Raw genomic sequence first — 26,444 nt, 5'->3', positions numbered from 1 at the left:
TTTACCCTATTTTAGTAACCTTGATAATAAAAAGGAGAGGTAGAAGCAGGAGATTTCCTCCTAAAATAGCTACATAAGCTAGTAAGTTAGCCTCACACGCTTCAAGAATGTTGACAATACATGAGACTGTTGGTTCAGACACAATAGAAGAATAGTAGAAAGAGCTACATGGTCACACTTGTTCCTTGTGTGCCAACTCCCACAGGATGTGTAAATCCATCACAAAAAAAAAAAGGAATTCTGAGCTATAGAATTCACTGTAATACATTCTGTAAATATTATGTGCTACTATGAGATACATTTTTGTTATTAATTAACTTGCCTCCCTCTATTTCCACCTGCATAAGTAATCATGAGAAGTGGCTTGCAAAGTAGAACTTGAGGTCAAAGCCTTGAATTTTTTTGCATACTCAGCATAGTGTGTACAAGTGCAAGAGGTCTGTGGCATATTGCTTCTTAAAGATATCATGTGGTAAAATGTGTCAAAATTTAGAAAATCTTCATTACACAGTGAACCAACATTTTCTCAATGACAAATGCATGATGTTACAGGATTTAAAAACTCTACAAAGGACAAAGTACATGAGTGGATTTTAATGTAACAAGATATAAAATGTTTATTTATGTGTTTTCAGGTTATACACTACAACTAAACATTAATTAACTACTCCCTGCCCACTTTTAGTATAGTATCAAAGAAACATAACCATAATTACCTGATAAGGGCATTAAAATAATCCTCTCGTTTCCAACTACCTCTTTGTGAGAGAAATTTTAAAAGACCTAAATAAATGAAAAATTGCCATTTCCTGGGTTGGAAGACCCAATATTCTTTAGATATGAATCCCCTCCCCCAAATTCATCTATATGTTTAATATGATTTCAATTGAAATTGTCATTAGATTTTGTAAATAGAAATTGACAATCTCAGTCTAGCTTTTCCATGGTAATATAAATGATGTATAATAGTCAAAAAAGTTTTGGGTAAAAAAAATTGTAGATTATCACATTATCATAAAATATGTTCTATAAAAATGAATAAGCTATTGTGGTATTGGCATAAAAATAGATCAATCTAAAAATAAAGAAGTCATAAATAAATTGACACATATATACATCTATAGTCAAATGATTTTTAACAAATGTGCAAAGTTTATTTTTTTGAAATTGATACTATGTTTTTTAAAGGACAAAGTAGTACAACTGCTTTGAAATACATTTTGACAATCTTTTTTATTTATAAATCTAAGCATGTATTAATCATATACTCAATACACATCAACTACACATTAAACATATGCTGACAATATTTCCCACAAATCCCAGGTATTTATGCAATATACATAAAAGCCTATAAACATTTAAAGACTTATGCATAAATATTCAGAGAAGCTGTATTCATATTAGCCAAAAACTAGATAATACCCAAATATCTATCAAGAGGTCAATAGATAAATAATGTTATATACATTGTAATACTAATCAGCCTCAAAAAGCAATAAAGTTTTGATACATGCAAAAACATGGATAAATTGCAAAAACATAAAATGAATATTAAGTTCATGAAATGAGACCACAAGAGTATACACTCAGTGATTTCTTCATATGAAATTCTAGAAATGGCAGTGATTGTCTGGGACTAGGGTCGAGTGGGTGCTTGGTTGAAATTATAAATCTAGGTAAGAAAACTTTTTACATTGATGGGACTGTTATGTATATTATGAGGGCTGTTATATGGTGTTATTGGACAGGACTAGTGTGCTTATGTGAAAAAGAAGAGATTCCACAGGTACATTTGGAGACTGAGGTCATGTAAGAACACAACAAAGGCTACATGATGACACAAAGAGAAGATGGCCATAGCAAACCAAGGAGAGAGGCTTTAGGAGAAATAAAGCCTGTAGACACCTTGATCTTGGACTTCTAGGCTCCAGAACTAGGAGAAGTACATTTCTGTTGTTTAAACCACCCAGTCTGTGGTATTTTCTAATGGCAGCCTTAGCAGACTAAAACACATGGATTTATCCATCTGCCAGAACTCATCAAACCACATTTAAGATGGGAAGATTTTATTGAATGCATATTATACCTTAATAAAGTTGATTTATATTTTTTTAAGTGTTGCAAAAAGAACACTAGGCCGAATGATTTATACATTAGTCAGCATTTCCTGAATGGGAAACAGAACATTTGTTCCCTACTTATGATTGGTATAGGACAACTACAAATGCTAAAAAAGATAGTGATCTTACAATGGCTTATATACTGTATATTCAGAATGGAAAAATAAGAGTGAGCAAAGACATTAGGTTTTTAAATGGTTGTGTCTTCAGCTTTAAAATGTCAGCTATGGAGTGCCTGGGTGGCCCAGTTGGTTAAGCGTCCAACTCTTGATCTCAGCTGAGGTCACGATCTCATGGTTCATGAGTTTGAGCCCCACATCAGGCTCTGTACTGATGGTGCAGAGCCTGCTTGGGATTCTGTCTCTCCTTCTCTCTGCCCCTCCTCCACTTGTGCGTGCACACGCACTCTCTCTCTCAAAATAAATAAACATTAAAAATTTTTAAAAAAGGGGTCCTGCGTGGCTCAGTCGGCTGAGTGTCCGACTACCGCTCAGGTCATGATCTCTCGGTTTGTGAGTCCGAGCCCCACGTCGGACTCTGTGCTGACAGCTGGGACCCTGGAACCTGCTTCGGATTCTGTGTCTCCTTCTCTCTCTGCCCAACCCCCGCTTGTGCTCTGTCTCTCTCGGTCTCTCATAAATAAATAAATGTAAAATAGTGTCACCAGGCATAAGAGATAATATTTTTCTGTAGCTCTGCAAGATGAAGAAAATCTCAAATGACACTGCCATCAAAGATGCATTCCTTATATAAATAGAATACACTCCCTGAGAGAAATTTGAGGAAGTTAGAGTTTTTGTAGGGTGCATACAGTTAGAGCCAGGGAAATACAGATTTGATTTGTCATCATTAATTGACCTGATGTATTTCTTCAAGTAACTATGTCCAGGGGAAAATAAGCTACTATAAAACATAGAGATAGATATGGGGCTTGTGGACATATATAGCATAGTGATATAGATGAGATAGATAGATAGATAGATAGATAAATAGATATAGATATAGATATAGATATAGATATAGATATAGATATAGATAGATCACACTGATTGGGGGCAAGTTGTGAGTCATCTTAAGCCAATTTTCACATTATACACTTGATTAACTTAGAACACAATTAAATTGGTTTTCGTGGAAAACTTAAAAATTCAAAACAATCAAGATCCAATATGAACTAAAAGTCATGGCTTATTTTTTTTTCTTTGATGAGCAAAGTTAATTGAACAAGCTAAGAGGACTTTAATAAGTTGTATGTATTTATTTTAAGATTTTTTTCCCTTTGGCTTTTCAAAATGAAATGTGTGATAACAAAGCCAGTTGCTGAATGTATAAAATGTAGCTTCTATCAATTGAGTAGTTTTATGTATTTGCAATCTGTATATTTCAAACTATATGTTATCTCCTCCACAGTGTTATAATACATTTGAAACTGTCATTTCTTGGTTATATTGTCCACATTCTACCCTAATATTGCTGGTAAACCAAATGCCCAAGAGTTGAGTACACATATGTTGTACATAAAGCCCACCAAATATTTTTTTTACTTGTGTTTACTCATACTCGTATAATAGCAAAGTTTAATCTGAGCAAGGTAGAGATACTAATTGCAATTGTGATCTCTTCTCAAATTTAACTCTTCAATTTAACCAATGAAACAGGACATTATTTAGCATAGAAAAAGTTATATATTTATAAAGAATGTTAATTAATTCAAACAGAATGATAGACTTCAAATGAAATTTCCCCACATACTTTTGACTTAAATTGTGTTTGAGGGAAATTTTAAAGTTTAAGAAAATTTATGGTATATTTAAACTAAAATATGTTAAAGATTATTTGTAAAACAATATAGTTTTATAAGGAAATCTCTTGTTTGCATTTTATAAATAAATTTAATGAGTGGGTAGGAGAAACATGAGCAAAGACCTACAGAAAGATGTTATATCACATTGGGTTTACACTGCAGAAATCAGGTTTACAGAGAACAAAATTACTGATAAGTCATGAAAGAGTCTTTGGAAAAGTGAATAATCTTTTCTTTAGAATGTAGTAACTATTTAAGAAAAGGTTGTTACATCCTATGTGAATTTCTTAGAGTCTCCAAATTGTTTGTAAATAGTGCATTATACTTGCTCACCTTTGGACAATGCCTTTATTATACAAATTCTTGTTTTTCTTAAAAGTGATCTTTCTAAAATGTTTTAGTCATTCATGTTGACAGAAAAAATAGGTCCATTATTAAAAACAACAATTTAATCAAGTGAGTAATGCTGCTTACTGGTAATCTCGAGATGTCTTTCCAATGTTTTGCAGGGTTCTTAGCACTATTTCTTGTATTATTAGTCTTCCTCTTTGAATTCTGTTTTGATTTGGAGGAATAAATGTCATAATTATGTTTCCTTCCATATAGGTATAATAAGACTAACTGATACTGCAAAGGATAATATTTACCTAAGTAAAATTATAAATTTTCTTTATGTTTTGTTTTGTTTTGTTGGTTTTTTTTGATAAAATAATCACAGATTAAGGTAATATGTGAATTTTCTTCCACATTTGTGCTTTATATCTTTCTTCACGATAAAATTTCCTCCCCCCAAGAAATGAACCTTCTGTTGCCATTCCATGTTAATTTTATGGAACATAAAAAATGTATTTCATGTGTTTCATAAGAACTTGTAGGTAATGAAAATGAAAACGAAAACAAAACCTTGGTAAAATCAACAAATAAAAACTTACAGCTGCTTAAAAGTCACATACTGTCTTCATATGTGTATTTTATTAGATTGTAATGAATAGCTTTTAATAGGTAAATTTTATAACCTACTAATGTCTGGCCTTTGGGGCAAAAAATATTACCTCAGCTTCTCAAACACAGGGTTGTGAATCTGAGACCACTTAAGAACTGAATAATTCCTAAGTACGTACAAATTAAAATTATTTGACACTAATATTAAACTATCTTTGAGCTTTAAAAAGCTTAAAGAGGTTGAGTGTACATAAAGGCTGAAAGACCACACAGGGAGTGGTGGAAAACATGCACTCTAAGCCCAGATTTTTGGAATTGGAAAGCTGCCCCTACATTTATATTATAAACTTTATTAAATGAAATGAAATTATATTATATATTTTATTATAGTATATTTTATTGTATACTTTTTGTATTGAAATATAATTGACATCAATTTTCCATTAGTTTCAAGGGTACATTATGACTCAACAGCTCTATTCACAGCATTACGTTGTGCTCACTGGAAGTGTAGCTACCGTATGTCACCATGTAACATTATCATGATATTGTTGACTATATTCCCTGTGCTGTATCTTTTATCCCTGTGACGTATTCATTCCACAACTGGAAGGCTGTATCTTCCACTCCCCTTCACCCCTTTTGTATCTTCCCCTTGCCCCTGCTCCTCTGGCAACCACTAGGTTGATCTCTGTTTTTGTGAGGCTGTTTCTGCTTTTTTTACTTGTTTATTTGCTTTGTTTTTTAGATTCCATAAATAAGTAAATCGTATGGTATTAGCTTTCTTTGATTTATTTCACTTAGCATAATACTCTCTAGGCCTATCCATGTTATCACAAATAGCAAGGTCTCATTCTTTTTTGTGGCTGAGTAATAATATTCCATTGGATATTCCATTCCATTGGATACCACTTCTTCTTTATCCATTCATCTGTCAATGGACACTTGGGTTGCTTCCATGTATTGACAATTATATTTTCATTTTCGTTTGTTTCCATATATTTTTTAATTTCTTCTCTAATTGCCTGGTTGACCCACTCATTCGTTAGTAGGGTGTTCTTTAACCTCCATGCTTTTGGAGGTTTTCCAGACTTTTTCCTGTGGTTGATTTCAAGCTTCATAGCATTGTGGTCTGAAAGTATGCATGGTATAATTTCAATTCTTGTAAACTTATGAAGGGCTGTTTTGTGACCCAGTATATGATCTATCTTGGAGAATGTTCCATGTGCACTCGAGAAGAAAGTATATTCTGTTGCTTTGGGATGCAGAGTTCTAAATATATCTGTCAAGTCCATCTGATCCAATGTATCATTCAGGGCCCTTGTTTCTTTATTGACTGTGTGTCTAGATGATCTATCCATTTCTGTGAGTGGGGTGTTAAAGTCCCCTGCAATGACCACATTCTTATCAATAAGGTTGCTTATGTTTATGAGTAACTGTTTTATATATCTGGGGGCTCCGGTATTTGGCGCATAGACATTTATAATTGTTAGCTCTTCCTGATGGATAGACCCTGTAATTATTATATAATGCCCTTCTTCATCTCTTGTTACAGCCTTTAATTTAAAGTCTAGTTTGTCTGATATAAGTATGGCTACTCCAGCTTTCTTTTGGCTTCCAGTAGCATGATAAATAGTTCTCCATCCCCTCACTCTGAATCTAAAGGTGTCCTCAGATCTCAAATGAGTCTCTTGTAGACAGCAAACAGATGGGTCTTGTTTTTTTATCCATTCTGATACCCTATGTCTTTTGGTTGGCGCATTTAATCCATTTACATTCAGTGTTATTATAGAAAGATACGGGTTTAGGGTCATTGTGATGTCTGTATGTTTTATGCTTGTAGTGATGTCTCTGGTACTTTGTCTCACAGGATCCCCCTTAGGATCTCTTGTAGGGCTGGTTTCATGGTGACAAATTCCTTCAGTTTTTGTTTGTTTGGGAAGACCTTTATCTCTCCTTCTATTCTAAATGACAGACTTGCTGGATAAAGGATTCTCGGCTGCATATTTTTTCTGTTTAGCACACTGAAGATATCGTGCCAAGCCTTTCTGGCCTGCCAAGTTTCAAAGGAGAGATCAGTCACGAGTCTTATAGGTCTCCCTTTATATGTGAGGGCACGTTTATCCCTTGCTGCTTTCAGAATTTTCTCTTTATCCTTGTATTTTGCCAGTTTCACTATGATATGTCGTGCAGAAGATCGATTCAAGTTACGTCTGAAGGGAGTTCTCTGTGCCTCTTGGATTTCAATGCCTTTTTCCTTCCCCAGTTCAGGGAAGTTCTCAGCTATAATTTCTTCAAGTACCCCTTCAGCACCTTTCCCTCTCTCTTCCTCCTCTGGGATACCAATTATGCGTAGATTATTTCTTTTTAGTGTATCACTTAGTTCTCTAATTTTCCCCTCATACTCCTGGATTTTTTTATCTCTCTTTCAGCTTCCTCTTTCTCCATAACTTTATCTTCTAGTTCACCTATTCTCTCCTCTGCCTCTTCAATCCGAGCCGTGGTGGTTTCCATTTTGTTTTGCATTTCGTTTAAAGCGTTTTTCAGCTCCTCGTGACTGTTCCTTAGTCCCTTGATCTCTGTAGCAAGAGATTCTCTGCTGTCCTGTATACTGTTTTCAAGCCCAGCGATTAATTTTATGACTATTATTCTAAATTCACTTTCTGTTATATTATTTAAATCCTTTTTGATCAGTTCATTAGCTGTTGTTATTTCCTGGAGATTCTTCTGAGGGGAATTCTTCCGTTTGGTCATTTTGGATAGTCCCTGGAGCGGTGAGGACCTGCAGGGCACTTCCCCCGTGCTGTGGTGTATAACTGGAGTTGGTGGGTGGGGCCGCAGTCCAACCTGATGTCTGCCCCCAGCCCACCGCTGGGGCCACAGTCAGACTGGTGTGTGCCTTCTCTTCCCCTCTCCTAGGGGCGGGATTCACTGTGGGGTGGTGTGGCCCGTCTGGTCTACTTGCACACTGCCAGGCTTGTGGTGCTGGGGATCTGGCGTATTAGCTGGGGTGGGTAGGCAAGGTGCACGGGGGCGGGAGGGGCAGGCTTAGCTCGCTTCTCCTTAGGTGATCCACTTCAGGAGGGGCCCTGTGGCAGCGGGAGGGAGTCAGATCCGCTGCCGGAGGTTTGGCTCCGCAGAAGCACAGAGTTGGGTGTTTGCGCGGAGCGAGCAAGTTCCCTGGCAGGAACTGGTTCTCTTTGGGATTTTGGCTGGGGGATGGGCGAGGGAGATGGCGCTGGCGAGCGCCTTTGTTCCCCGCCAAGCTGAGCTCTGCCGTCCGGGGGCTCAGCAGCTCTCCCTCCCTTTGTCCTCCAGCCTTCCCGCTTTCTGAGCAGAGCTGTTAACTTATGACCTCCCAGACGCTAAGTCGCGCTTGCTGTCGGAACACAGTCCGTCCGGCCCCTCCGCTTTTGCCAGCCAGACTCGGGGGCTCCGCTTGGCCGGCGAGCCGCCCCTCCGCCCCGGCTCCCTCCCGCCAGTCCGTGGAGCGCGCACCGCCTCACCGCCCTTCCTACCCTCTTCCGTGGGCCTCTCGTCTGCGCTTGGCTCCGGAGACTCCGTTCTGCTAATCCTCTGGCAGTTTTCTGGGTTCTTTAGGCAGGTGTAGGTGGAATCTAAGTGATCAGCAGGACGCGCGGTGAGCCCAGCGTCCTCCTACGCCGCCATCTTCCGGAACTCTCCCATGTATTGACAATTATAAATAATATCGTGATAAACACAAGAGTGCATCTTTTCAAAAAAGTGTTTTTATTTTCTTTGGGTAAATACCCAGTAGTTAATTACTTGGTCATATGGTATTTCTGTTTTTAATTTTTTGAGGAAACTTCACCCTGTTGTCTACAGTGACTGTACCAGTTTACATTCTTACCAACAATGCACAAGAGTTCCTTACTCACCACATCCTTGCCAAAAATTGTTAAGCTTGTCTTTCTGATACTTTTGGATACTTTATGTTTTTAAGATATTCCTAAAAACAACTAGAAAAAATAGGAAGAAGTATAGGATTGCAAATAGTATAGACATTAACATGTAAAAATTCTATAGTTGCCGGCATCCATTAGAAGTAGAGAGGGAGAAAAAAGCAAGTGTGAACTATTCCATCTAAAGAAGTTAGGGGGATTGAATTTAGGGGGATTTTGTGGAATAGAAACAGACGTTTATGTCTAGAACTAATAGAAGACTTTTAAAAAAACATATAGTTGGAAAGGGGAAAAAAAGTTCAAGATAGTGAGCTATTTTGGGGGTGCCTGGGTGTCTCAGTCAGCTAAGCATATGACTTTGGCTCAGGTCATGATCTCACGGATCATGGGTTCAAGCCCTGTGTGGAGCTCTGTGCTGACAGCTCAGAGCCTGGAGCCTACTTCAGACTCTGTGTCTCCCTCTCTCTCTGCCCCTCCCTGACTCATGCTCTCTCTCTCTCTCAAAAATAAATAAACATTAAAAAAATTTAAAAAAGATACTGAGCTACTTTTTTCTTTTATAGCAGAGAGCAAATAAATATTTAAGTTGGTAAGCCAAATAGTATACATGTATTATTTATAATTATGGAGTTAATCATCCACAGGAATGTAAATGGAAAGACTCAGGTACAGAGAACTTGAAGAGTGAGGCTTGTAGAGTGACACAATTAAGGTTTTCAAAGAAAAATATATTTCATTTGTCACTTTGACACTTATTAAATTTTTGTTAATGTTTTTTATTACAATAATAATGTCAGAAATGTCTTTTAAAATAAGATTAGAAATTTCAGTCGAGTATCACACAACAATTCTTTCTCTGTTATCTTGGAAAATAGATAAAGATCTTTCAAGAAAACTTATATTAGGTATTTTCCCAGTACAACTTGTTTGAGAGAAAGTACATTTAATCTTTATTGCACATTACACATAATTATATCAACCTGCTTATAGAAGTTATGGTATTTGGTTTTGATCATAAAAAAATCCTCACACTCTTGGGGCCCCTGGGTGGCTCAGTCAGTTAAGCATCCGACTTCGGCTCAGGTCATGATCTCATGGCTTGTGAGTTAGAGCCCTGCCTCAGGCTCTGAGCTGTTAGCACTGCTCCAACACTGAAGCTGGAGCCTGCTTCAGATTCTGTATCTCCTCTCTCTCTCTGCCCCTCCCATGCTCATGCTCTGTCTCTCAATAATAACTAAATGTTTAAAAATATTTTTAAAAAAATCCTCCTACTCTGTTCATTGTACTTCATGTGTAAAATTGAAATTTGGGGAAAAGGCCCACAAAATAGGTCCTTATATAGTTATCCTTTATGTATATAGAAAAACTTCACTAGTTTCCTTTCATCCAGCTGCAAACACACACTTTGAAAATGTATTTCCAAGGAATATCCATAATGATACAACTCTCATTGACTTTCAGGGAGATTTGAATTTTAATGTAGATCATAATTTTAACCTTGTTTTATCTATTTCTATAAACATATACATATATTTTTATTTATAATTTCTACAGTTTTGCTGAGTTTTTGATAAAGGTTGCAGAGAATGTGCAGGTTTCATATAAATGTCTATCTGTATATTTATACTCTATACTTTTATGCTCAACTGAGAGATTGAAACAATTTTCAAATATTTTCATCCACTTAGTAATCTCTAAGGATGTTCTCGAGCACATCCCCAAACAAAACCAATTTCAACACATTCAATATTTGATTAGATTCCCTAGGTAATGCTACATTATCATTAAAGATCGTGTTAATATCAGTGTAGTTTATTCTGTCTAATTCAGCGTTCCATGTTGCAAAATCAGCAGTGACTTAAATGAAGAACACTAGAAAAAGATCATTTAAATTTGCAATTAATTTAATTCATTGATTGATCTGATAAAGCTGCACTATGATTCTCTATTATAATGAAAATATGAACATGTCTTTGAGAAACAAAAATAAATTTTCATTTGCAGGAGAAACTACTCATTTTACATAACAAATACTCATTCAACTTGAATAAGTAGCAGTGAAAATGAGCCTGGTATCTGGAAATTACCATTTAGCTTATCGCTCTTTTGTGTGTGTGTGTGTGTGTGTGTGTGTGTGTGTGTGTGTGTGTGTGTTTTCTTGACTGAGAACATCGTTTAATTGCTCCATAAACTGTAGAGGGTTTAAAAAAGCGCCATAAAATTAAATGAGATAAAAGTGTATGCTAAGTAAAGTGTCATTTCATTGCACTATTTTTTTGTTTTGCTTTATTTTTTTAGAGATGAAATAAAAGGGTCAGAACCATGAAAGTTTTATAGCAGCTCAAATTTAAGTTGACACAGTGTTTTTCCAGAAGTTTTTAAAATCCCCTAGACTCAGTAAAATGTGAATCAAAATTAAGAAAACAGAGCAATGAAAAAAAAGAGAAGTTGCAAAGAGAAGCTGACTTTAATTCCATTGCTCACAATTGCAGTAATTGCTGTTTCTTTCCAGTTGTGGGTCTCAGTTTTCTTTGTAACACAGGATGGAATCTGTCAAACTTATAAGACATCTTTTCATAGAAACAACCATTTTTTTTTAATTAAAAGTAGGTGATAAAATAAAAGTAAGTTATCTTACAAACAATTCATAAATGCTACAAGTATGTGTATTTGCAACAATGATTGTACAATAGACATTCATTGTAGGTAAGTTTGTTGTGGGCTGGTGGCACAACTTAATGGTCTACCAACCATGCTTCCACAACTAAAATATAAAAGAATGATGGTATTATGTGGGTTACTTTGAATCCTTTCTTATTTATATGTAAAACAAATTTGTAAATCCTAAATATATTTCACAACTCATCAACTTGGGGGTGGATTCCTGGTCAAAAGAATAAGAGCTGCACTCATTATCAGTGGTCAATTTCACCACTACTGGAGGATAAGAACAGAAAGAAACCGTTCTCTACTTTGACCTGACAAAGAACTAACTGGCAAAATCGATGAATAGGATAAAGCGGGTAAATGTTGCCACTTCACACACACCCTTTCTTGTTCATTTCAAATGCTAGTCCTGTGTAGCCATTCATCTTCCTTTGCATGTCCATATGCTTTAGAGGAAGCTGACTTCATGCATATCCTCGAAGGAAGATCTAAGATGATCTAAACAAGTCACATTGATCTTACACTCTTTCTGAAACTCAGTTTGGTCAGGGGCTTTATCACAAGTATGGCTAATGAAATACATGTGGATGTATGCTGCCAAGCCTCTAAAGAAAGATTCCTCATCCTTGAAGGGATACTCTAAGAAAAAAACTGTTTCTTGGAGCTTGATATTTTTCCTGTTTTCCTGTACAGATATTTAGTCTAGAACTGCTATGTCCATATTCTTTGGATGAGCAAGCCTAGGGGAAAAGCTGACACACTGAAGACTGTAACACCAGAAAGATGTACAGACCTCGGATCCTTAAAGGCATCATTTAACTAATTCTGTAACTAAATTCTGTGGCTGCCTCCCTGCTGGGCTTTTTGTTCCATGTGATAGCGCATGTCCTTGCTGTTTATGCTGATGTAGGTTGGTTAGTGTATGACACCAAACGTAGCAGTGGGAGTAGCCTGGAAAATCTCCAGGATATGCCTTGTTTGGGGACTGTGTATGCAAGAAGGAGGGGGAGGAGAAGGGAGGTGATCAATTATAGCCACTTTCCCATGGATTTGATTACTTTTTTAGTCACTCATTGATTTAAATAAACTGTATCAATAAGACATGGTTGTGTACTTCATGGGGCAGGCACATACATAAAGCATTTCAGTATTTCATCAAATTTTCATCATATTTTTCATCAAAAGGTATTTGATGGACAATTAACTAGGGCATGCTGGAGAAGAAGATATCCAATCTGTTTTCTCTAACCAGATTCACCATCTGGAAGTTCAATACATTTGGCCTCCTTGACTAGCTTCAGGTCTATTTGCAAACAAATTGATATTTGCAGTCACAATATGGATCCCTTCTTTTCAAATTGATAGTGAGAGCATATAAATAACAAAATGTAAGTGGAAATGATTTAGCAAAGAGAATCAAAAGCTTTAAGAGTATTCTTTCCTTAGCATGATGAGCACTGAATAACGTATAGAATTATTGAATCTTATATTGTGCACCTGAAACTAGTATAACACTGTATATTGACTATACTGGTATTAAATTTTAAAGAAAAAAAGAATTCCATATTTAACTAACATTAAATCAAAAGAAGCTTAACAAAAGGTATTATTTTCTTTAACCCAGGAGTTTTTTTTTTTCTTAAATTTTTTTTCAACGTTTTTAATTTATTTATTTTTGGGACAGAGAGACACAGAGCATGAACGGGGGAGGGGCAGAGAGAGAGGGAGACACAGAATCGGAAACAGGCTCCAGTCTCCTAGCCATCAGCCCAGAGCCTGACGCGGGCTCGAACTCACGTACCGCGAAATCGTGACCTGGCTGAAGTCGGACGTTTAACCGACTGCGCCACCCAGGCGCCCCTAACCCAGGAGTTTTTTACTGGAAATTTATTGTGAGGAATTAATCAGACTGTCAAAGCATCTACAAATCTATTGATTACTAATCATTGGTAAAAACAAAACAAAACAAAACCCAGAGCAATGCAAATGCTCAATTATAGGTTTTTGTTACCAAATTTTGTGATAGAAAAATGAGAGATTAACATGTAGTCATTCATAGTCATGTTTTAGAAGTACAAAGTATACTTAATGAGGTTAAATGAAAATCAGCATTTACAAAAGCTGATAACCATGTGGTCAGAAAAGTACATAAAGAAAAAGAAACTGTACACAAGTAGTAACTGTGTTTTCTATCCATACAATATGGTGATGGAAGAGATTTTACTTTCCCTTTTCATTTTTCTGAATGCCAAAACTTTTATATTGAAAAGTTACTATTATAGTCAGGAAATATTTTGCTTAAAAAGATCTCTTTATTAGAAATATGGCTTTGGGGAACCAGGGTGTCTCATTGAGTTTAGTGTCCAACTCTTGATTTTCGACTCAGGTCATGATTTCATGGTTTGTGGCTTCAAGCCCTGCGTCAGGCTCCATCCTGATACTGCAGAGCCTGTTTGGGATTCTCTCTCTCTCTCCCTCTCTTTCTGCCCCACCCCTGCTCATGTTCTCTCTCTCTCTCTCTCTCTCTCAAAATAAGTAAATAAACTTTTAATGTATATATTTATATGTATATATGGCTTTGTATCCAGTCCAACACGTAAAGAGTTTAGATGTCATCACTCCCATCTCCATAACAAGAAAAAAAATTCAAAGAATAGAAGAAAAATCTTCCTAATTCCATTTGAGAACTGAGATCAAAGGGCAAATAAATTGCAGAGACACGAATCAGGAGCCCAGAAATAAAGCCACAACTATACCATCAACCAGTAATTGACAAGGGAACCAAAAATACTCAATGGGGAAAGGATAGCTTCTTCAATAAACAGGATTGTAAAAATTGGATATTGCCATGCAAAAGAATAAATTGGACCCTTATCTTACAAAACTCGCAAATATTAATCTGAAATGTATTAAGGACTTAAATTTAAGACCTCAAATTGTAAAATTTCTAGGAAAAAAATTCCTTGACAGTGGTCTCAGAGATTATTTTTTGGATATGATGCCAAAAGAGAAGCAACAAAGTCAAAAATAAGTAACAAGTAGGACTACATTAAGCTAAAATACTTCTGCACAGCAAAAGAAACAATAAACAAAATGAAAGGCAACCATGAGAGAAAATGAGAGAAGTATTTGCACACCATGTATGTGATAAAAGTTTCATATTCAAAATATATAAGGAACCCATATAATTCAATAGAAAAAAAGCAAATGATCTTATTAAAACATGGACAAAGTAACTGAATCGACATTTTTCCAAAGAAGACATATTATATCCAACAGTTACATGAAAAGGTACTCAACCAACATCACTAATCATCAGGGAAATGCAAATCAAATACTGTACGATCTCATTTATATGTAGAATCTAAAAAGGTTGATCTCAAAGAAACAAAGTAGACTGGTAGTTGTCAGGAGCTGGGTGTTAGGGGAAATAGGGGGACATTTGTCAAAAGATACAAAGTCCCAGATATAAAATGAATAAATTCTGGGGTCAAATGTAGAGCATGGTGACTACATTGAATACTTTGCTATATTTGACAGTTGCTAAGAGAGTAGACCTTACAAGTCCTCACAACACACACACACACACACACACACACACACACACAAATAATTACGTGAGGTGATGGATATGTTAATTAGTCTAATTGTGGTAATCATTCCACAATATATATGTGTATCAAATCATCACTCTGTATTCCCTGGGGCGCCTGGGTGACTCAGTTGGTTAGGCAACCACTTCAGCTCAGGTCATGATCTAGCAGTTTGTGAGTTCAAGCCCCACCTCCAGCTCTGTGCTGACAGCTCAGAGCCTGGAGCCTGCATCAGATCTGTGTCTCCTCTCTCTACCCTTCCCCCACTCACACTCTGTGTCTCTCTGTCTCTCAATAATAAATAAACGTTATTTTTTTTTAAATCATCACATTGTATACCTTATATTTATACAATGTTATATCAGTTATATCTGAATTTAAAAATATATATATAAATTACCCTGTAAGCTACATTATATTACTTAGATAATTGAATACATTGATTATGCCCATAATCACTTTACCACCATGTACGAACATAATCGATTATCTGATAATTTTCGTGGTTTGTCTTGCGTTGTTATTAATTACAAGTTGTCTTATAATTTATCTTACAATATTATTTCATGTCCCACTCTCTGAAACTTTTTGCCCACAAATAAATGATCACGTTTACATTTTCACATAGCATTAGCTGATCAGTCTTAATTTTAGGTCGATGTTTGCATAGGTTGTCTAATAGAAGGTCCACTCTCACTCTTTAAACTAAGGTGGATAAAAATCTTAGAATAGTGAAAACACTAATATCTTCTCTTAATATAGAATGTACACCACATAATATAAAAGTTGTTACAAAATCGTAAGCTGGTAAAAATATGTGGTGGTATGAGTTGGAGGCAATTTTCAACACATAGAGTGTCTTGATAATATCTGCTGGATATACAACATGGAGTACTAGGCAAGGATTATAAGCATTAGACCAGATATACACACAACAACCTGCATTTTGCATGCTTAGTGCTGAATGAAGAAAAATCAAGAAACAGAAAGAAATATATAATGCAATGCCAGTCATGAAAACTAAAAATACAAGCTAACATGGTAATTTCACTTCTAGATATTTGTTCAAAAATATGAAAGCAAATGTCTACATAAAGAGTTACAAAAAAATGTCCATGTAGCATTATTCATAATATCCCACAACTGGAAAAATTAAAAATATTCATCATCACTTAAAGGGATAAAAATTTTTAGGTATATACTCTGGATTATTATTTAACGAAGAAAATGGATAAACTACCAATACACGTAAAACCATGAATAAATATCTAAATTTAAAAAATGCCAAAGGAAAGGAGTCAGATTCCAAATAGTATATAATGAATGATTTCATTTACATGAAATTTTAGAATAGACAAATCTAACCATAACAACAGAATAAAATCATTGGTGGTCTAGGCCTGAGGGTAGTGGGAAGGATTAATTACAAAGGGACAAGAGAAAACTTTTTGAAGGATGGAAATGTCCTCTACTTTGATTGTGGTGATGGTTACCCATGTGTACACTATGTTAAAAGTCATCTAAGTGTTTGAAATAGGTACATTTTATTGTATGTAAATTACCTGATTATAATTTATAAACATATATGTAAAAAATAAAGGGAAAGAATCAATGGAACCTAAAACTAATTCTCTGTAAAGATCAATAAAATAATAAAACTAAAAAAAAACTCTAGGTCCAGGCTAATCAGAGAGAGAGAGAGAGGGAGAGAACACAAATTACTGTTATTAAAAGGCAAAGCTGGACCATTACAACTTGCCCCAAGAATATTAAAAGACTAATGAGTAAATAAATTGTGAAAAACTCATTTCATTTGTCATACTCATTCCTGTTGTTCAGGGGCCAGCATAAATTTCCATTGTTGTTAGGAGCCTGCACTTGATTCCTAGACCAGGCTAGCTCCCTCTCTTTATGTCTTGCCAGTACCCTCTGTCCTCTACCAAACACATTGTACTTTATGGTTTTCAAAAGGATATCATAGTCAACACATGATACATCGCGTGGAGTTCAGAGATAGCTGGAAGGCCATGTAACCTGAAGCTAGGCACCAATGTCAGTACACAGAAGCCTTCTTTGGTGACAGTTGAGAGTTAAGTGAATAGATTTGTTAATCAGATAATTTCACCAAGGATTTTCAGTATTCAGATATGGCCTGTAACTTACTGTTTGATACAATATGAAGCATTTCTCCAACATTTCACATAGTCCCCAAAATTCTGGTATATACTTGAAAATATTCCATGAAAATAATTCCCTGAGAAATGTTTACTGAAAATAGAGTGATATAAGTTTCTTATATAGTTTAGTAGGAGGTAAAAGTTAAAAAGATCTTTTATATTTTTTACTTGTTTTTATTTTCCAGATTGCTGGAATTAACAAAAAATACTGGACTTGAATTTCATACTATAAATCTTACGTAGTTTAAGGACAAGGGGCAGCATAGTTTAAAAAAGATTTGTGTAAACATTAGGGCATGGTTTTTGTCTGTGTCCCTAAGCACTATGCTTATGTATCTTCCTACAACTAAGTAAGCTATATAGTAATTTTAAAACTTTATTTAACTAAATGTTGTACTGATGTAGTATATATTAAATCCTTTTGGCACTAAGTTCTTGAAAAAATTACATTTCTACATTTACATTTTTAATTATAACATATGCTGTGATTTAAATTGTAATATAAAATTCATCTGGTTGGCTTTATCTTCTTTAGGCAATAAACTGCAATATGCTATGAGTAAATTGAATTAAATTAAACAAGTGGAAAATATAGTTGAATCATCTCATAATTTTAATTTTTTAGTTTCCATTTTGTGCCAGCTGTTTGCTCTTTGTAAGATGCTCTACACAATATTATCACATCGATAGCTAACTAAAATTTAAATTCAGATGATACCACCGTGAAAAATTGTGAAGGTGGTCATTTAAATATTTCAAATTGTTCTGAAAACACTATGTTAAACATGCAAAATCAAGCTCTGAATTGTATATATAATTAAATGAATCACAATGAAAGTTTTGTATATGGTCTGTATGGAATTTCTCAGTTTTAGATGGAGAATATTAAACTCTCTGAATGATCTTCCAAATGTATGTCAGATTTCCCTAAAATTTTGTGAATATTTTTAAAAAGTTGTTTGCATTTACATTAGTCAATTTCAAAAAAAAGAGCAAAAATAATAAAACAATGTAAGCTTTTGTGAAAAGATTGGAGAACTAGTGTAAAAATAAAGAATTCAGAAGGAGGCAGCAGCAATAAAGGTAATATAGACTTTGTTCTGGAAAAGTTATGTGCCATAAACAATGCATAAGAAAAAAACTGTAATTTCAGATGGTGACAAAAACTCTATAGAAGATAAAAGTGGGTAATGGATGCAAGCGACATACAAGCTGAGATGCAAATCCTCAAAACAATATTTGAGGCAAGAGTTGTCTGGGTAGATGGGACAGAAAGAAAACGGGTCATGAGGTGGGAACAAGGAAATGTGATTTGAGCAGTGAACCTGCAGGACATAGTTACAAGATAAGTTCCACAATGCAAGCAAGGAACAGACCATTTGATCAAAAGTTTTAGGTTTGGATTATATTCTAAGCACTCTACTAGTAGAGACATCATAATCAGTATTTTTTTTCATGATCTGATTCACATGTACAAATTATCCTTCTTGCAGCTTCCTGGAAAATGGCTTGCAAAGAGGAGCAAATGTGAAACCAGGCAAAGAAGGTAGGGCAATAATTGCAGTAGTCTAAGCTGGTGAGGAAGAGAGCTTTGTATATGACAGTAGCAAGGATGGTGTAGGTAGACTGTGTAAAACATTATTTCACTTTAATCAGAAAATACAGTTAATATCTCTCAAAAGAATGTCAGATATTAAAATTCTAAAATGTCATAGGTTGATTGGATTCAGTTATCTTCATAATTTCAAAAATTTATGAATGTGCTACCTTTCCATTTAAGAGGAAATTAAAATTGAATGGCTACTTTCTACCTTCCCTTCTTTCAAATGCCAATGATTTACCCAAAGTCCCTGGCTTATTAACACTTCCATTACAAAACAGTTGTACACATTAAATGAACCCAAATTTAGGATGTAGAGAATACGTTTTAAGGGTTGTTGAATGTGTTAAAGGTTAGCAATGACATTTGTTCTATCTGCAAACAAAACACACGAAGCAAGAAGGGATCATCATTGAGAATATAGTTTAAGGGACAAAAAGAGAAATGTTATGAACCCTAAATCTCTATTTTAAGTTCCTCCTACTAATCTATACTTTAATTGTACACTTAGGCTCCCTTAAGGCCGTACGAGGAAACGCATTTTATCAAATGCATTTCCCAAATATATTTGGGGTGCAATAAGGAATAAGCTGACGTTACAGTGCATATTGTGACTTCAATTACTACAAAATTATCAGTCTATTTTTAAGACCAAAGTTATTTTGTGTTTAGAAACAAAGCAGTTAAGTGATTTTGTACAGGTCACAACCCAAGTTAATTGGATATTGGTAATAGAACCACAACAACTGATCCTTGAAATACATCACCAGAAGATCATGTTCCCTTTTAAAACAAAGAAAATAAGTCTTCAAATTGTGAATAATATTACCTCTCTTACTATTTTTGTCAGTTTTATTGACGTGTAATGTATGTGTAATAAAATATACCCAGTTTAGTTATGCCGACCAATAAATTTTTAGAAATATTGCCATTGTCACAATTATGAAACAATTCCATCACCCCCAAATAATTCCCTATTACCTCTTTGCAGTTAATTCTCCCCACCATCAGCCTTAGACAACCACTTATTTATTTTATATAAGAAGAAAGATCTTTTACTTTTTTGGTTATGTTTATTACTAAGCATATTAGGTTTTTTGGTGCAATGTAAATGGGATAGATTCCTTGATTTCTCTTTCTGCTGCTTCACTATTGGTGTATAGCAATGCAACAGATTTCTGTATGTTGATTTTGTATCCTGTGACTTTACTGAATTTGTATACCAGTATTAGCCTTTTTTTTTTTTTTGGTGGTCTTTCAGGTTTTCTATATAGAGTATCATGTCATTTGCAAATAGTGAAAGTTTGATTTCTTCCTTGCTGATTTGGATGTCCTATATTTCTTTTTATTGTATGATTGTTGAGGCTAGGACTTTAAGTAGTATGGGAAACAACAATGATGAGAGTGGACATCCCTGCCTTGTTCCTGACCATACAAGAAAAGCTTTCAGTTTCTCTCCATTAAAGATGATATTAGCTGTGAGTTTTTCACATATGGCCTTTATTATATTGAGGCATGTTCCTTCTAACCCTATTTTGTTGAAGGTTTTTATCATGAATGGATGTTGTACTTTGTCAAATGATTTTTCTGTATTTATTGAAAGGATCATATAGTTCTTACCCTTTCTTTTATTAATGTGGTGTACCACATGGATTGATTTGCAAATATTGAACCACCCTTGAAGCCCAGGAGTAAATCCCACTTGATCTTCGTAAATGATTCTTTTAATGTACTGTTGGATTCTATTTGCTAGTATTTTATTGAGAATATGTGTATCCATGTTGATCAGGGATATTGTCCTGTAGTTCTTTAAGATATCTAGGAATCAAGCTAACCAAAGAAGTAAAAGATCTGTACTCTGAAAACTATAAAACACTGATGAAGGAAATTGAAGATGACTCAAAGAAACGGAAAAAACATTCCATGCTCATGGTTTGGAAGAACAACACTATTAAAACATCTCTATTTCCCAAAGCAATCTACACATTTAATACAATCCCTATGAAAATGCCACCAGCATTTTTGACAGAGCTAGAACTAACAGTCCTAAAATTTGTATGGAATCTCTAAAGATTCCAAATAGCCAAAGCAATCTTGAAAAAGCAAAACAAAGCTGGAGGCATCATAATTCTGGACTTCAAGTTATAAAGCTCTAGTATCAAATCAGTATGGTAATGACACAAAAATAGACACATAGATCATTGGAACAAAACAGAAAACCCAGAAATGAACCCACAACTATATAGTTAATTAATCTTCAACAAAGCGGGAAAGAATATCCAATGGCAAAAGACAGTCTTCAACAAATGGTGTTGGGAAAACTGGATAGCTACCTGCAAAAGAATGAAACTGGACCACTTTCTTACAACATAACACAAAAATAAATTCAAAATTGATTAAAGACCTAAATGTAAGACAGGAAACTAAAACCCTAGAGAACAAAGGCAGTAATGTCTTTGACATCAGTCATAGCAACTTCTTACTAGATATGTCTACAGAGATAAGAGTAACAAAAGCAAAAATTAACTATTGGGACTTCATCAAGATAAAAAGCTTCTGCACAGTGAAGGAAACAATCAACAAAACTAAAAGGCTGACTACAGAATGAAAGAAGATATTTGCAAATGATATATCCGATAAAGGATTAGTATCCAAAATACATAACAAACTTATCAAACTCAACACCCAAAAAACAGATAATCCAATTAAGAAATGTGCAGAAGACACGAATAGACATTTTTCCAAAGAAGACATCCAGATGGCTAATAGACACATGTAAAGATGCTCAACATCACCCATCATCTGGGAAATACAAATCAAAACTACAATGAGATATTACTTCACACAAGTCAGAATGACTAAAATTAACAATACAGGAAACAATAGGTGCTGATGAGGATACAGAGAAAAAGGAACCCTCTTACACTGTTGGTAAGAATGCAAACTGGTGCAGCCACTCTGTAAAACAGTATGGAGATTCCTCAAAAAGTTAAAAATAGTGGATCAAGTTACCATGATCCAGTAACTGAACTACTAGGTATTTACCTAAAGGTTACCAAAATACTGATGTGAAGGGACACATACACCCCGATTATTATAGCAACATTATCAACAATAGCCATATTATGGAAAAAGCCCAAATGTCCATTGACTGATGAATGGATAAATAAGAAGTGGTATACATATTATCTTACTCATATGTGGAACTTAAGAAACAATAACAGGTGAACACATGGGGAGCGGGGGAGGGAAGAGAAGAGAGGGAAGCAAATCACAAGTGCCTCATAAGATAGAGGACAAACAGGGTTGATGGAGGAAAGTGGTTGGGAGATGGGTTAGATGGGTGATGGGTATTACAGAGGGCACTTGTGATGAGCACTCATTGTTGCAGGTGAGTGAGGAATCACTGAGTTCTACAGCTGAAACTCATATTACACTGTATGTTAACTAACTAGAATTTAAATAAAAACTTGGGGGGAAAAGAAACAAAAAATAAAAATTGAAAGCTGTAATTATGATTGTAAATTTATCTTTCTCCTATTGTATGATATTTTTATATAATTTTAAGCAAATTTATTATATGTGCTACCTTGTTTCCAGCTTCATGTTAAGATAGGAATATTGAAGTGAAATTCAAATCTCTCGAATCGGCTCAGTATGCCATCAGTTTTTCCTTTTGGGAAATTGTTCTTTTTCTTTAGTGAAGAATGTATTATATTAAAAGATAAGAAATTCTATCCTTCTTATGGTAAGAGACTCCTCACAGAAATTTATTTTTTCCTGTGGATGTTCCTTGTAGAGACTTCCCTCTTCCTCCCCTTCACAATTAAATCCTGAATTAATTTAGTAGATGGACAATTTAGTGTTGCTCTATTTATCCTACTTCTAGAAGACATATAATAGGAAGGGCCAGTGAATCTGGGGTAGTAAATAAGACTCTGTCAAATGCTATAAATCATTTGCAATAAAGTGATTCCTGTAGGGAAGTGGGCATTCTGTCACTTCCCAGTGCCACATTTTTAGCTGTACTCTTTTTTTTTTTCCAGCAATTGGCTTGCATTTTATTATTCTTCCAAAGATAAGCATAAATATTTAGGGTGGATGTATAGATAGATGATAGATAGATACATAGATAGATGATAGATACATAGATAGATATAGATAGATATAGATTATATAGATATAGATACAGATATACATATAGATACAGACATAGATATAGATATAAATAATTTATGAGGTCTTATACAGAAGTTACTTCATCCAGTCCAAATCTGGATGGAGGGATATTTTTAAATACCCCCAAACCTCTGCATGTGCCCCAATCCCAGCAAAGTCCCTAGGAACATACCTAAAAACCAATTCTGATCATTATCCCTTATATTTCCTAAGCTAATTTTGTGAGCTAGACTCCCATGGGTTTTGGGCTTACAAGTTACTGTTTGTGTAGAAGAAGTAGTGTCTTATTTAGAATGCATGTCACATTTGAACATAAAATGTGTGTGTGTGTGTGCGTGTGTGTGTGTATGCATAAAAGATACCCATTTTCAATTTTTTTTTTTTAACGTTTATTTATTTTTGAGACAGAGAGAGACGGAGCATGAACAGGGGAGGGGCAGAGAGAGAGGGAGACACAGATCGGAAACAGGCTCCAGGCTCTGAGCCATCAGCCCAGAGCCCGACGCGGGGCTCGAACTCACGGAACCCGAGATCGTGACCTGAGCCGAAGTCGGACGCTTAACCGACTGAGCCACCCAGGCGCCCCAAAGATACCCATTTTCAAATATGCTCTCCATTTATATTCTGCATTTCCCACACTGAGCTTAAACAGTGGTTTATCATTAAAGATTTAAATCTTGTGTAGAAATAAATATTAGCAGGCTCAGTAGTTCTCTTCTTACTGCAGGTCTGTTATTTATTTATTTATTTTTAGGTTCCTAATATACCAGTTTATCTAGTTTAGAACTGGTAGTATAAAATTATTTTCCAAAGTTATATATGTGAAGGGAATGAGGGAAATTTATTTTCCTTGTTTGCTAAAATCAATTTTAGAAACATATTATATAATATATATTTTATATATAATGTACACACATATATATTATATAATATTATAGCTCAAGTTTCCAAATGACATAAAATGATGGTTATGAACTGGAGAAGTAAATATTAAATATATTCCTCATAGTAGTACTAAGATAGTATTAGAGTAGAGATTATGCTATTGTTTTCCCAAAGCTATTCTAAGCACTAAATAGCATCATTTTCAAATAAAATAACATTTTATGTTTCTGTGGCTTCTAACCAATAACTATGTGTGAAAGCTAAGTCATTTAAAAATCTTATCTAAATATAAATGACCATATTATAATTTACAATTTAAAACAGTATTGATTTTAATATTTTAAGAAATCATATGAAATAGATCACTAATATAGAACTCATTATTTTTATTAATCTGTTATTGAATATCATAGAATATATATTTTCTCTGAATCCCCACAAAATAAGTATGCTAAATCTAAAATGCACCAGTTGGGTTGACTCACTTCAATTTTGTTTAATCACAAATATTGCAAAAAGTTCAAGTTGATGTATATGGTTAGTAACAAACATTAAAAGTAAATTTAGAGATGGTTTTATTTAATCAGGTCTACCAATTCAGGAATCTCTTCCACCAACCCCTGGAACACTCGATTGAAAAAGTGGCCTCTACTAAGGGACCTCAGTGACTGGTGATATGATTTCTTAGGAGATAGCCCCCAAATCATTGCCTCTTTAACACTTTGTGTTCAGTCTTATCAAGTATTGTTTTTACTAGAATATATTCTATGAGGGCAAGTATCATATCTAATTTATTTTTACTACCCAGAATATAGCATAGTTGTTGGATCATAAATTCTAACCCAGGTATTCAATAAAAATTTGAGCGCTTATATCTTGGGCTCTGTGCTATGTACCAGAAATACAGCTGCGAGTAAGGGAGACATTACATATGCTCATAAAGCATATAACAATCAGATAACAATCTGTTAGTTTAGAGGGACATTGAGTAAATATTAAAAAGTGAGGTACCATGTAAGCAAATCATAGGCAACTTGCTTGTGTTGGAAATTAGATTTAAACTGAGCCTCAATATATACATGGAGGCTACTCAGGTCAAAACGAAAAAGACCATTCCGCATCTTGTGAGTAACTTGTGCAAAACCAGCAAGCAGGCAAAAAGCAAGGTACATCCAAAAAAAAAACCACCCTTCCCTCCCTTTTGCCTACTAATAATGTCCATTGATTCCTGATATCTATTATTACAAAATTTTTCATGCAGTATTATTTCAAAATAGAAGTATTTCTCATTTGCAACATACCACAGATACAATTTTACTTCAATATGTGATGATCGTTATCAAAAACTGTTTTCTTCACTATATCCTGGTCCCCTTCATGGTAGGAACAAGATCTATTTTAATTCACCACCACATATCCAATATTTAGTATTGTACTTTGCATATAATAGGTTCTTGTTAATATTGTTCAGGTGAAGAAGGGGAAAAAAAGAAAAGCAAATGTATAAAATCATATGACATGAGGCTTGGAGAGAGGGGCCAGATCTGGGTCATGCAGGCCCTGGTCGGCCACATTTAAAATGCTGACTGTTTTCTTCAGGGTAAGTGAAACAAGTAAAATATTTTAATCAGTTGGATGACAAGATCAACCTTATTCACTGCACTATGGAATATAGGCATACAAAACCAGAGGAAGAACAGGTAATTGGTTAATACTATAGACTGAGGGAAAAATAATGGGAACTTAGAAGGCAGTGGCTGACTTTGAGGGCTATTTAAAAAAAATAAACATGGTGAATTATTGAAATGAAGTGAAAAGTGTGAGGCAGAGAGAGATACTGAGAATAATCAATGGAAGTCTCACTTCAAACCAAAGTGAAGGATGGCAGGCCCAGCCCAGGTAGTGTGGTCCTCAGGAAAATAAATTCTATGGATATCCCATCTATATAAACAATTTGGTTTGAAAATTGAATGCGAAAGTCACAAGTCCATGTGAATAATGGATTTAGAATGATGTATAGAGAAGAGGTACTTTTGTCTTGTTTAATTGTCCATTCCGTGTACAGAAAGACTCCATAGTATGGTCTCTGGTTGTTCAGTTCCAAGAGTCATTTTGTGTTCTTTCCTGTCAAATGTGCTAATTATATATCTCCTACTGAAGGAGAAAAGGTAGTAACACTGTTATTACATGTTGCTACATGTCATGGCTTTTTGGAACCTTGTTTCATTGAGACACCATAGAACTTCTTGCTTTTGCAATTTCCTCATGCTATTATTTAATCCACATCATTATTTATAACACTGCATCATTCATCTTCCTGACTATGAATAACAACTTCCTGTGACCCTTTTCAAGGTTCTTATTGTGCTTCTACTATGACGGCTACGAAAGCAAGTCTTACCCAGAGTAAGATGATGGTCCTACCCAGAGAAATGTAAGCAATAATTAGCTTTCTGATCAAATTAATTATACTACTCATATTTTATAGCATAAACAAGAAACAGCACAGCTTCTAACCATATCTTGTTGTCCTTGGCCTGGCATCATTGCA

This window comes from Neofelis nebulosa, chromosome 3 (assembly GCF_028018385.1).
Source record: "Neofelis nebulosa isolate mNeoNeb1 chromosome 3, mNeoNeb1.pri, whole genome shotgun sequence".
Taxonomy (NCBI): domain Eukaryota; kingdom Metazoa; phylum Chordata; class Mammalia; order Carnivora; family Felidae; genus Neofelis; species Neofelis nebulosa.
This window is presented reverse-complemented; position numbering follows the sequence as displayed.